A 13,808-nucleotide genomic window follows, 5' to 3' on the forward strand; every position below is an offset into this window, starting at 1 on the left:
GCCCATTCCTCCTGATAAAACTGATGTAACTGATCCAGGTTTGTAGGTCGCCTTGTTCACACCTGCCTTTTCAGCTTTGCCCATAAATTTTCAATAGGATTGAGATTAGGGCTTTGTGATGGCCACTCCAAAACAATGACTTTGTTATCCTTAAGCCACTTTAAAACCATTTTGGCAGTATGCTTTGGGTCATTGTCCATTTGGAAGACTCATTTCAGCCCAAGCTTTAATTTCCTGGCTGATGTCTTGAGATGTTGCTTCAGTATTGTCACATAGTCTTCTTTTCTCATGATGACATCTATTTTGTGAAGTGCACCAGTCCCTCCTGCAGCAAAACAACCTGTAACGGGTCTGGGAGGTGGAACCTCTGTGCAATTATACAAGGGGGCAGTCCTTGTAAGGAAGCGGGTGGCTCCCAGGGAAGACGGGCAGGAAGTCACGGCAAGTGACAGGGACAGTCTCTGGGTAGAGGGGCAGGTAGTCACGGCAAGTGACAGGGACAGTCTCTGGGTAGAAGGGCTGGTAGTCACGGCAAGTGACAGGGACAGTCTCTGGGTAGAAGGGCAGCGGGCTGGTGGCTGGTGAGCGCTCCCAGTTGAGTGAGCGAGAGTCTCTGGACAGGCAGGTGGTCACGGCAAGTGACGGCAGAACCTCCAGGTAGACTAGCAGGCAGGTAGTGTCATGGTTGTGTCGCCACGAAGATCGTCACGATTGCACAGCCTGACTTCTCGCAGCTGAGTTTTTGGTGTTTTGTGCTTTTCGGCAGTGAGGGAGTTAACTCTCTCTCTCTGTGCTAGACAAGGTCCAGCCTCGCCCAGTTGCAATCAATTCTGCAGTAGTGAGATTCCTTCATATGTCTGCTGCTCTGTTAGGGAAGTTGTCGGTGAAAGCATTTCATGCAGACTAACAGAGCGGATCGTGGTATTTGGAGTTTCAGAGCTAAGTGTATTTGGAGAGTTTTTTCCCTTCCTCGCTTTATCATTTATCTCCTTTCCCGTTGGTGTTCCCTCTGTTTTAGTTGTGTAGTTTTTGTATGCAAGTTGGTTTTGGTTTTACCCTTGTACTGTCTCATTCGTCTAAGTACTGAGTGTGGGCATATTATTACCTGTCCCCTTTTGTTGTGATCGGGGTCCTTCTCAGGACTAGATTACTTAGGTGCAGGGATCCTCAGGAGGTAGGGGTTACGCTGGCGGCCTGGACCTCTGTACCTTTAACAGTACCTCCAGGTAGAGGGATTAGTCAGGGCCCCAGCTTAGGGTCAGCTTAGGCCCCCTACCTCCAGTACACAGAGACAGCGTGACAGGTAGCAGGTGAGCGCTCCCAGATGAGTGGGCAAGAGTCTCTGGACAGGCAGGTGGTCACGGCAAGTGACGGCAGAGCCTCCAGGTAGGCTAGCAGGCAGGTAGCAGGTGAGCGCTCCCAGGTGAGCGGGCAGGCTGGTCCATAGACAGACTGACAGGTGTCGGAGAGCAGACCGTCGGACCGCAGGCTTGCAAGCTGGTAAGCGGATATCAGGCAGGTATCAAGCAGGATTCTGGCAGGTAACAGGCAGGAATCAGGCAGGTGACTGGCTGGTCACTGGCAACGGGACCTGAGGGCTGAAGCAGAGTGAAGGCTTTGCAACAACATTGCTCGGGCACCTCCATTTTGGAGGAGGTGCCTTATATATGGGGAGGTCCTCCGGCCATTGGCCGGGGACTCCTTAGGACAGCGCGCGCGGCCCCTATAAGAGAGGGGGAGCGCGCGCGCGCGCCCTAAGCACAGAGGCCAGGGAGCAGCGCGCGCTGCCAGCAGAGCGGGAGGAAGCCGCCGGGCACGGAGCGGAGAGGTGAGGGGAACGGCGTCCCTGCCTAGCAGGGGGCAGGGACGCCGATGCTACACAACCCAACAACATGATGCTGCCATCCCTGTCTTTCACAGTTAGGATAGTGTTCTTAGGCTTCCAAGCTTCTCCCTTTTTCCTCCAAACGTAACGATGGTCATTATGCCCAAAAAGTTAAATTTTAGTTTCCTCAGACCACAGGACATGTTTCCAAAAATTAAGATCTTTGTTCCTGTATGCATTTGCAAACATTAATAAGGCTTTTTCATGCTTCTTTTGGAGTAAAGGCATCTTCCTGGCAGAGTGGCCTTTCAGCCCTTGTTGATACAGTACTCGTTTCACTGAGGATATTGACACAATCTTACCAGCTTCCGCCATCATCTTCACAAGATCTTTTGCATTTGTCCTTCGGTTGATATGTCGGACCAAAGCACATTCATCTCTGGGACACAGAATCCATCTCCTTCCTGCGCGGTATGATTGCTGGACATTCCCATCTTGTTTGTACTTGTGTATAATTGTTTGTACAGATGAACAAGGCACCTTAAGGTATCTTGAAATTGTACCCAAGGATAAGTCAGACCTGTGCAAGTCCACAATTCTCTTCCTGATATCTTGGCTGATTTCTTTAGACTTTCCCATGATGCTACACAAAGAAGCAATGTTTTTCAGGTGTGCATTAAAATTCATCCACAGGTGTGTCTCTAATTAACTCAGATGTTGCCAAAAAAACTATCAGAAGCTTCCAAACACATGACATCATCATATGGGCAGTCCAGAATTGTTTAAAGGCATAGTAATTTTAGTGTATGTAAACTTTTGACTTTGCAGTAAGTAATAAAAATACCTTAAAACATTCTCTTTCTCTCATTATTATGGCATTTGTCAAATATTAAAAATTATGGAAATCCTAATTGACCTAAAGCGGGAAAGGTTTATTCTGATTTTTTGCCAGATATTGAGAAGAACATGCATATGTGTCTTTTCATATAGTGTATGCAAATTTCTGGTTTCAACTGTAGATTGAGACATGATACACAGAAAATACAGTGGATATAAAAAGCCTACAAACCCCTGTTAAAACATTAGGTTTTTATCAAGTAAATAAAATCATAAAAAGAATAATCATTTCAGAACTTTTTCTACCTTTATGTCACCAATTTTATTTATTTTACTCACTTATATAGCGCCATTAATTCCATAGCGCTTCACAGACATTATGGGCACTGTCCCCATTGGGGCTCACTATGTACATTCATTATCAGTATGTCTTTGGAGTGTGGGAGGAAACCGGAGAACCCAGAGGAAACCCACGCAAACACGGGGAGAACATACAAACTCCTTGCAGATGTTGTCCTTGGTGGAATTTGAACCTAGGACTCCAGCACTGCAAGGCTGAAGTGCTAACTAGTGTTGAGCAAGCACTAAAATGCTCTGGTGCTCGGTCCGAGCTCGCCGTGATACTCGGGTGCTCGACCCGAGCAGCGAGCCCAATGTTAGTCTATGTGAGACCCGAGCATTTTTGCGGCGGCACCCCCGGCAGTCTTTTAAAAGCCTAACAAGTGCCCACAACGATAGTGACAGTGCTCAAATGACATGGGGACAGCATGGGGATCGCCCCAGGAAGCATTTATGACCCCCAGGTCACTGCTGTCAACAACGTGGTCAGAAGTATTAAGCCACTTTTAAGGGCTCACAATAAAACGTTCAAAAACGAAAATGAAACTGCTTTCCTGTGAAATATGTTAAGGAAGTTCCTTTCCAGGGTAAAGACTTGTGTATAAGGTAAAATAAATAACCCCCAAAAAAATACTCCTCCAGACCTTGGGCTATGTTCACAAGTAGCATTTTTTATGCGTTTTTGCACTTTTGTATTGCTTTCAACCCGTGACAAATGCATTCACCAGGAAATGTCATTTTAACATTTTACAATCTTATCTGGCAATGTGCTGTGTGACACATGCATACAGTGCTGAAAACACATGGGAACAGCATGGGGAAGACTCCTGGAAGCATCTCTGACACCCAGGTCACTGCCTAAAAGTGTGCCCATCAGAAGTGATCCTTGCCGCATCAGAAGATGCAGACTTGCAACTATCCCGGTGCAAGTCCTTGTCCCAGGGCAGTGTTCAATTGTACCTCCCCCATTCCTTGCAATGCAAGCACAAATATGCAGCCAACCACCCACTCACCCACCCGCAGGCTGCAATACTATACTGCTAGCTTGCACTTGAAATGGAGCCTTTTAGTTTGGACGAGGCCAAAGCTGGCCACTACCTCATGGCCATGGAACAATGAGGTGGAATAAGATTCTACAGGTGAACAACTGGCTACGTCGATGGTGCCGTCAACAAGGATTTGGATTTCTGGATCACGGAATGAATTACCTATACGATGGACTACTTGCTAGAGATGGGGTGCACCTTACGAAGACTGGAAAACATGTATTTGGAAGTCGCCTTGCTACACTCATCAGAAGAGCTTTAAACTAGAACAATGTGGGAAGGGAAGCAAAAGGCCAGAAAAAGCCATACAGCTGACAAATACTATTGAGATCTCTGCTACTGGAAGTGGAAAAGAAGAACAAAGACAAAACAATTTAAATAATAAAAATATGGGAGGAAGAGAAACCAATCACAAACTAAAATGTTTTTATACAAATGCACAAAGCATGGGCAACAAACAAGGAGAATTGGAACTACTAATGCAGCAAAAGGAATATGATGTCATTGGAATCACTGAAACTTGGTGGGACGATACACATGATTGGAATAAAAGGCTAAAAGGATACAACTTATTTGCAAGAAACAGACTTGATAAACGAGGAGGAGGTGTTGCATTGTATGTTAGAAAAGCGTATATCTGCACAGAGATTGAAGCTTCAGAGACTGGGAGTTCTGTGGAAACTGTTTGGGTAAGAATACAAGGAGAGAACAACGGAAAGGACACCATTGTAGGCATTTACTACAGGCCACCTGGGCAAGCTGAAGATATGGATGAACTCTTTATGTATCAAATGACCAAGTTCTCCAAAAAATATGACGTAGTGGTCATGGGAGATTTCAACTATCCAGACATTTGTTGGGAATCTCTCTCAAGTAAAACTAACAGGTCAAGCAAATTCTTATCCTCTCTTGCTGACAACTTTATCTTCCAAAAGGTAGGGAAGAAAACAAGGGGATCTGCTACTTTGGATCTAATCCTTATAAACAGGGAGGAAATGGTTGAGGAGGTAAAGGTGGCTGGGACCCTAGGAGGCAGCGATCATGCTATTATAGAATTTTGGATAACTAGAGGAGGAAGACATGTGAAGACTCAAACTTCAAGGTTAGATTTTAGAAAGGCAGATTTTAAGAGACTCAGAAAGAGAATAGGAGGGATCCAATGGCTGGATGTCCTTAAGGACAAAAATGTCCAGGAAGGATGGGAAATTTTTAAAAATGAGATTCTCAAAGCACAATCGTTAACAATCCCGAAAAGTAGGAAGAATGGGAAGCATTTAAGGAAACCAGGATGGATGAACACAGAACTTAAACACATGCTAAAAAGAAAGAAAGAAATGTTTATTAAATGGAAAGAGGGAGGCATATCTAAAGAAGATTATAATGCAGTCTGCAGATCCTGTAGGGCACGTATCAGGTTAGCTAAAGCTGACAATGAATTAAGGCTTGCAAGAGATGTCAAAAGCAATAAAAAAGGATTTTGGGGGTATGTCAAAAGTAAAAGAAAAGTCAAAGATGCTATAGGATTTTTACAGGATGAAAATGGAGAAATGGTAAGAGAGGATGTTGAGAAGGCCGAACTTTTTAATTCCTATTTTGCATCTGTTTTCTCTCAGAAAGAAAATGTAACATCAACTGATCTTCACTGTCCTTTTAAAGGAATAGAGGAATCCAAGTTATCTGTAAACCGAAAGATTGTGAGGGAATATTTAGCTAACATAAATGAGTTCAAGTCTCCAGGTCCAGATGAATTACACCCCAGAGTACTGAAGGAGATCGTAGAAGAAATTTTAGAACCACTCTCCATAATCTTTGAAAATTCTTGGAGAACAGGAGAAGTCCCAGAAGACTGGAGAAGAGCAAATGTTGTTCCTATCTTCAAAAAGGGGAAGAAGGTGGACCCAGGGAACTATAGGCCGGTGAGTCTGACTTCTATACCAGGAAAGATCTTTGAACAAATTATTAAACAACATGTATGTAAGTACATGGATAAGAATGAAGTGATTAACCAGAGTCAGCATGGGTTTGTAACTAACAAGTCATGTCAGACTAACTTAATTTCCTTCTATGACAGAATCACTGACTGGGTGGATCAGGGAAATGCTGTAGATATAGTATATCTTGACTTCAGCAAAGCATTTGACAAAGTATCTCACACCATCCTTATTGAAAAAATGACCAAGTATGCAATGGACCAGGCAACTGTTAGGTGGATTCATAACTGGCTTAGTGATCAGACTCAAAGGGTGGTTGTAAATGGCTTCACATCCAGCTGGATGAATGTCTCAAGTGGGGTACCACAGGGCTCCGTCCTGGGACCTGTATTGTTCAACATCTTTATCAATGATTTAGATGAAGGAATTGAGGGTAAGCTGATTAAATTTGCTGATGACACAAAGCTAGGAGGGATAGCTAATACTAGAGAAGAGAGAGAGAGGATTCAAAAAGACCTAAATAAACTGGAGCAGTGGGCAGCAACCAACAGAATGGTTTTTAACAGGGAAAAATGCAAAGTACTACATCTGGGCAATAAAAATGAAAAAAGCATATACAGAATGGGAGGAATAGAGCTAAGCAACAGTACATGTGAAAAAGACTTAGGTATACTAATAGATCATAGACTGAACATGAGTCAACAGTGTGATGCAGCAGCAAAAAAGGCAAATACAATTCTGGGATGTATTAACAGAAGCATACAGTCTAGATCACGTGAAGTCATTATCGGTCTTTACTCCTCTTTGGTCAGACCTCATCTGGAATACTGTGTACAGTTTTGGGCACCACATTTTAAAAAAGACATAGACAAACTGGAGCAAGTTCAGAGAAGAGCGACCAGAATGGTGACTGGTCTGCAAACCATGTCCTATGAGGAACGGTTGCAGGATTTGGGAATGTTTAGCTTGCAAAAAAGAAGACTGAGAGGAGACTTAATAGCTGTCTACAAATATGTCAAGGGCTGTCACATTGTAGAAGGATCATCTTTATTCTCATTTGCACAAGGAAAGACTAGAAGCAATGGGATGAAACTAAATGGGAGGAGACACAGATTAGATATTAGAAAAAACATTTGACAGTTAGGGTGATTAATGAGTGGAACAGGCTGCCACGAGAGGTGGTGAGTTCCCCTTCAATGGACGTCTTCAAACAGAGGCTGGACAGACATCTGTCTGAGATGATTTAGTGAATCCTGCTTTGAGCAGGGGGTTGGACCATATGACCCAGGAGGTCCCTTCCAACTCTACCATTCTATGATTCTATGATTCATGGCTGCGTCGGCGGCGAGGTCTCCATACTCAGTCCCCAGCCACCACTATTTGTCCCGGGAACCTTACCCACACTTTTCTTAGCCTGGCCTGCTTTAGGGCAGCATTGGATGAACCCACTAGACAACCAGAGACTCCTCCGGTGGACCCTGGCTTCTCCATCAGAGGAGTTGAGAGTGCCAAGGTGAGGAGCATGATGATGATGATGATAGAAGTTAGCATCTGCTTTGTTTTCTTGGAATGCAAGCGTAAGTGTGCAGCCTGCCACCCACCCACCCCCAGGCTGCAATACCATACTGCTAGCTTGCACTTGAAATGGGGCCTTTTAGTTTGGAGGAGGCCGAAGCTGGCTACTACCTCATGGCTGCTTCGGCAGCGAGGTATCCATACTCAGTCCCCAGCCGCCCGGTGGCCGGGTGTCCATAATCGGTCCCCAGCCGCCCCGCGGCCGGGTGTCCACACACGTTCCCCAGCCGCCTGGGGGCGGTCGGGTGTCCATAAACGGTCCCCAGCCGCCCCTATTTCTCCTGTCACCTTCCCCCACACTTTTCTTAGCATGGCCTGCTTTAGGGCAGCATTGGACGAGCCCACCAGAGAACCAGACTCCTCCGGTGGGCCCCGGCTTCTCCATCAGGGGAGTTGAGTGCCAAGGTGTGGAGCATGATGATGATGATAGAAGTTAGCATCTGCTTTGTTTTCTTGGAATGCAAGCGTAAGTGTTCGGCCTGCCACCCACCCACCCCCAGGCTACAATGGCATACTGCTAGCTTGCACTTAAAATGGGGCCTTTTAGTTTGGAGGAGGCCAAAGCTGGCCACTACCTCATGGCTGCTTTGGCAGCGAGGTATCCATACTCAGTCCCCAGCAGCCCGGCGGCAGGGTGTCCACGCTCGGTCCCCAGCCGCCCCCCGGCCAGGTGTCCACACACGATCCCCAGCCACCTGGGGCAGCCGGGTGTCCATAAACGGTCCCCAGCCACCCCTATTTCTCCTGTCACCTTCCCATACACTTTTCTTAGCCTGGCCTGCTTTAGGGTAGCATTGGACGAGCCCACCAGACAACCAGACTCCTCCGGTGGGCCCTGGCTTCTCCATCAGGGGAGTTGAGAGTGCCAAGGTGAGGAGCATGATGATGATGATAGAAGTTAGCATCTGGTTTGTTTTCTTGGAATGCAAGCGTAAGTGTGCAGCCTGCCACCCACCCACCCCCAGGCTGCAATACCATACTGCTAGCTTGCACTTGTAATGGGGCCTTTTAGTTTGGAGGAGGCCGAAGCTGGCCACTACCTCATGGCTGCGTCGGCGGCGAGGTCTCCATACTCAGTCCCCAGCCGCCCCTATTTGTCCTGGTGCGCCTTATGCATAAGATTAAGCGCGCATACCAAAACATTACCTGTGCCCTCCCCAGTGCATTTAGTGGGAAGGACAGCCTATTCCGCTATAGTGTGTGCATGCCAACCCCCTGTTTATGGCACGTGCGAAGATGCCTCAAGCCTGCACCTGTCGTTGCACACTTGCAACTATCCCTGTTCAAGTCCTTGTCCCAGGGCAGTGTTCAATTGTACCTCTCCCATTCCTTGCAATGCAAGACCAAGTATGCAGCCTGCCACCCACCCACCCCCAGGCTGCAATACCATACTGCTTGCTTGCACTTTAAATTGGGCCTTTTAGGAATGTGAAGGCGAAATCTGGCCACCACATCATGGCTGCTTTGACGGCCTGGTATCCATACTCAGTCCCCAGCCGCCCAGCGGCCGGGTGTCCACACTCGGTCCCCAGCCGCCAGGGGGCGGCCGGGTGTCCATAAACAGTCCCCAGCCACCCCTATTTCTCCTGTCACCTTCCCACACACTTTTCTTAGCCTGGCCTGCTTTAGGGCAGCATTGGATGATAGCACCAGAGAACCAACCAGACTCCTCCGGTGGGCCCTGGCTTCTCCATCAGGGGAGTTGAGAGTGCCAAGGTGAGGAGCATGATGATGATGATAGAAGTTAGCATCTGCTTTGTTTTCTTGGAATGCAAGTGCATGTAAGTAGTAGCGGCTAGGCCTGAGGTGGTCAGCGTTTTGGCGCATATCCTACCTCCTCCGAGGACTGCTGGATGTTTTCCTGCTACTATCCCAGTTCTATGACTCCCATTAAAACAATGCTTCAGGTGATAAATGATGGATGAGGTGGTGGCAAAGGAGAAAGAGCAGGAGGAACAGGGACCATTCACATCAATATCAGCCCAGTCAACCACATATGTCTTGTAGGATATGTTTCTGTAACAAAAGGAGCAGTTTGGCTACACAGTTGTAGGGCATACAGTGAGTGCAATGCCTACCAAAAATTTCGAGGCACTCTAATGCCCCTTGGAAATGACATGGAGGTCAAAGGGCCTTAACTAAACCGTTTTTTCCATTTATAGCAACTGGGTCTCCTGTACACTGTTGGCCTAAGCAGTGAATGGAAGGCTTTCCAAAAATTATGAGGAACTGCAATGCCCCTTGAAACAGACGTGGATTACAGCATACTAAAAACCTTCTACCCATTATTGGGGAGTGGGTCTCCCTTAGTTTTCGCCTTTGCATTGAAAAGCAAAAGCTGACTAAAATTAGGAGGAAATGCAATGCCCGTTCAAAGAGTCGTGGAGGTTAGAGTTAATTAAAAACAACATTTCAATGCCCCTTGGAAGAGCTGTGGAGTTCAGAGTGGTTTAAGAAGACGCTTTTAATGCCCCTTTGAAGAGACGTGGAGGTCACAGTAGCTTAACAAGATGGTTTTAATGCCCCTTGGAAAAGTGGTGGAGGTCACAGTAGCTTAACAAGACGGTTTTAATGCCCCTTGAAAGAGACGTGGAGGTCACAGTAGCTTAACAAGACGGTTTTAATGCCCCTTGAAAGAGACATGGAGGTCACAGTAGCTTAACAAGATGGTTTTAATGCACCTCGGATGAGACGTGGAGGTCATAGTAGCTTAACAAGACTGTTTTTAATGGCCCTCGGAATAGACGTGGAGGTCACAGTAGCTTAACAAGATGGTTTGAATGCCCCTTGGAAGAGACGTGGAGGTCCCAGTAGCTTAACAAGACGGTTTTAATGCCTCTTACAAGAGCCATACAGTACAGCATCTTAAAAACATTATTCCCATTATTGGGGAGTGGGTCTCCCATAGTCTTTGCTTATGCCTTCCAGGCAAAATCTGCCAAAAATTAGGACAGAGGAACTTGCAATGCCCCTTACAAGAGCCATGCAGTACAACATATTACAAACATTATACCCATTATTGGGGAGTGGGTCTCCCATAGTCTTTGCTTATGCCTTCTGTATTGCTAATAAAAATATGGATATCTTATAGCCTACATATTGTAACATATGGTTTATATGCTTTGATAAAGTGTGGTGATTAGACCAAGTGTGGAATATATTGCAATATACTGCAGTGTAATATCATTGATATACTCTGATACTGATAAAGTAGTTCTTTTATATGAACTGTCCTTGATGCATGCTATCCACAAAGTGTTTGCTAGGTGTCAATGCAGTAAGACAATGTTAATTGTTCTATGGTCTATGAAGTTGTGTGTTTCAAAGATTCATTATCCTGATTTGTACACAAGTGACCAGTGTTATATTTGCTTTGACAAATAGTGTTATTGTAACCAAAATACTGATTCAGATAATGTGTACACTTACCATTATGTTTCATGAGAAATACACAGATCTATTGTCTAAAACAATGTTTATAGGTAAACTTCTCGAGATTACAGAACCTGGCCAATTCTGTATTATCGACGAATCATACTTATAAACATTAACCAGCTTTATGCTTCCATTGTCTAAACCTTATAAAAGTCACTGGAATCATGATACAGACAGAAGCTTTCTCGTGTAGACTTCTCAGGGGTTCTCTGTCAATTAGACAGATGATGTCATAAACTCCTAGATGAAGAAGTCATAAGTTATACCTGCACTGATGTGTAGTGTTGTATGTACCTGCCCATGCAGTGTTATGAAGACTTCCAGGGCTCTCTCTGTCTTGGTGAAATTGCTTCTCTGATGTTCCAGACGGATGATGTTTAAAAGCTCCTTGGTGACGAAGTGAGTATATATATATATATATATATATATATATACAGTTATATGAAAAAGTTTGGGCACCCCTATTAATCTTAAGCTTAATATTTTATAAAAATTGGTGTTTTTGCAACAGCTATTTCAGTTTGATATATGTAATGACTGTTAGACACAGTAATGTTTCTGCCTTGAAATGAGGTTTATTGTACTAACAGAAAATGTGCAATCTGCATTCAAACAAAATTTGACAGGTGCATAAGTATGGGCACCTCACCAGAAAAGGGACATTAATAATTAGTAGATCCTCCTTTTGCAAAAATAGCAGCCTCTAGTCGCTTCCTGTAGCTTTTAATGATTTCCTGGATCCTGGATGAAGGTATTTTTGACCATTCCTCTTTACAAAACAATTCCAGTTCAGTTAAATTTGATGGTCGCCGAGCATGGACAGCCCTCTTCAAATGATCCCACAGATGTTCAATGATATTCAGGTCTGGGGACTGGGATGGCAATTCCAGAACATTGTAATTGTTCCTCTGCATGAATGCCTGAGTAGATTTGCAGCGGTGTTTTGGATCATTGTCTTGCTGAAAGATCCATCCCCTGCGTAACATCAACTTTGTCACTGATTCTTGAACATTATTGTCAAGAATCTGCTGATACTGAGTGGAATCCATGTGTCCCTCAACTTTAACAAGATTCCCGGTGCCGGCATTGGCCACACAGCCCCAAAGCATGATGGAACCTCCACCAAATTTTACTGTGGGTAGCAATTGTTTTTCTTGGAATGCTGTGTTTTTTTGCTGCCATGCATAATGCCTTTTTGTATGACCAAACAACTCAATCTTGGTTTCATCAGTCCACAGGACCTTCTTCCAAAAAGAAATTGGCTTCTCCAAATGTGCTTTTGCATACCTCAGCCGACTCTGTTTGTGGCGTGCTTGCAGAAACGGCTTCATTCGCATCACTCTCCCATACAGCTTCTCCATGTGCAAAGGGCGTTGTATAGTTGACCGATGCACAGTGACACCATCTGCAGCAAGTTGATGCTGCAGCTCTCTGGAGGTGGTCTGAGGATTGTCCGTGACTGATCTCACCATTCTTCTTCTCTGCCTTTCTGATGTTTTTCTTGGCCTGCCACTTCTGGCCTTAACAAGAACTGTCCCTGTGTTCTTCCATTTCCTTACTATGTTCCTCACAGTGGAAACTGACAGATTAAATCTCTGAGACAGCTTTTTGTATCCTTCCCGTGAACAACTATGTTGAATAATCTTTGTTTTCCGATCATTTGACAGTTGTTTTGAGGAGCCCATGATGCCACTCTTCAGAGGAGATTCAAACAGGAGATCAACTTGCAAGTGGCCTCTATAAGTAGCTTTTCTCATAATTGTATACACCTGGCTATGAAGTTCAAAGCTCAATGAGGTTGCAAAACCCAAAAAAGTGCTTTAGTAAGTCAGTAAAAAGTAGGTAGGAGTATTTTAAACAAGAAAATGATAAGGGTGCCCATAGTTATGCACCTGTCAAATTTTGTTTGAATGCAGATTGCACATTTTCTGTTAGTACAAAAAAACTCATTTCAAGGCAGAAACATTACTGTGTCCAACAGTTATTACATATATCAAACTGAAATAGCTGTTGCAAAAACACCAATTTTTATAAAACATTAAGCTTAAGATTAATAGAGGTGCCCAAACTTTTTCATATGACTGTATATATTTATGTACTTAACCTTTGTATTATAACATATACAAAAGTGTATGCACTATCATCATATCATACTATTCCTTTAATTATGTATTTTACCTTTTAAATCAACTATTATAAATAAAATTGCGTTATATCGCAAAGGGTTGCCTTCTTTAAAGCCGTATCCGAACCTTAGTGTTAAAAACTTGGCATAACAGCCTTCCAAGCAAAAGCTGCCAAAAATTAGGACGGAGGAACTTGCAATGCCCCTTCCAAGAGCCATGCAGTACAGCATATTACAAATATTATTCCCATTATTGGGGAGTGGGTGGGTCTCCCATAGTCTTTGCTTATGCCTTCCAAGCAAAAGCTGCCAAAAATTAGGAGGAAATGCAATGCCCGTTCAAAGAGTCGTGGAGGTTAGAGTTAATTAAAAACAACATTTCAATGCCCCTTGGAAGAGCTGAGGAGTTCAGAGTGGTTTAACAAGAAGCTTTTAATGCCCCTCGGAAGAGACGTGGAGGTCACAGTAGCTTAACAAGTCGGTTTTAATGCTCCTCGAAAGAAACGTGGAGGTCACAGTAGCTTAACAAGACAGTTTTAATGCCCCTCGGAAGAGACGTGGAGGTACCAGTAGCTTAACAAGATGGTTTTAATGCCCCTTAGAAGAAACGTGGAGGTCACAGTAGCTTAACAAGACGGTTTTAATGCCCCTTACAAGAGCCATACAGTACAGCATCTTAAAAATACTATTCCCAT

Source organism: Phyllobates terribilis, unplaced genomic scaffold, assembly GCF_046119375.1.
Source record: "Phyllobates terribilis strain yellow unplaced genomic scaffold, ASM4611937v1 Scaffold_1__5_contigs__length_1240528914, whole genome shotgun sequence".
Taxonomy (NCBI): Eukaryota; Metazoa; Chordata; class Amphibia; order Anura; family Dendrobatidae; genus Phyllobates; species Phyllobates terribilis.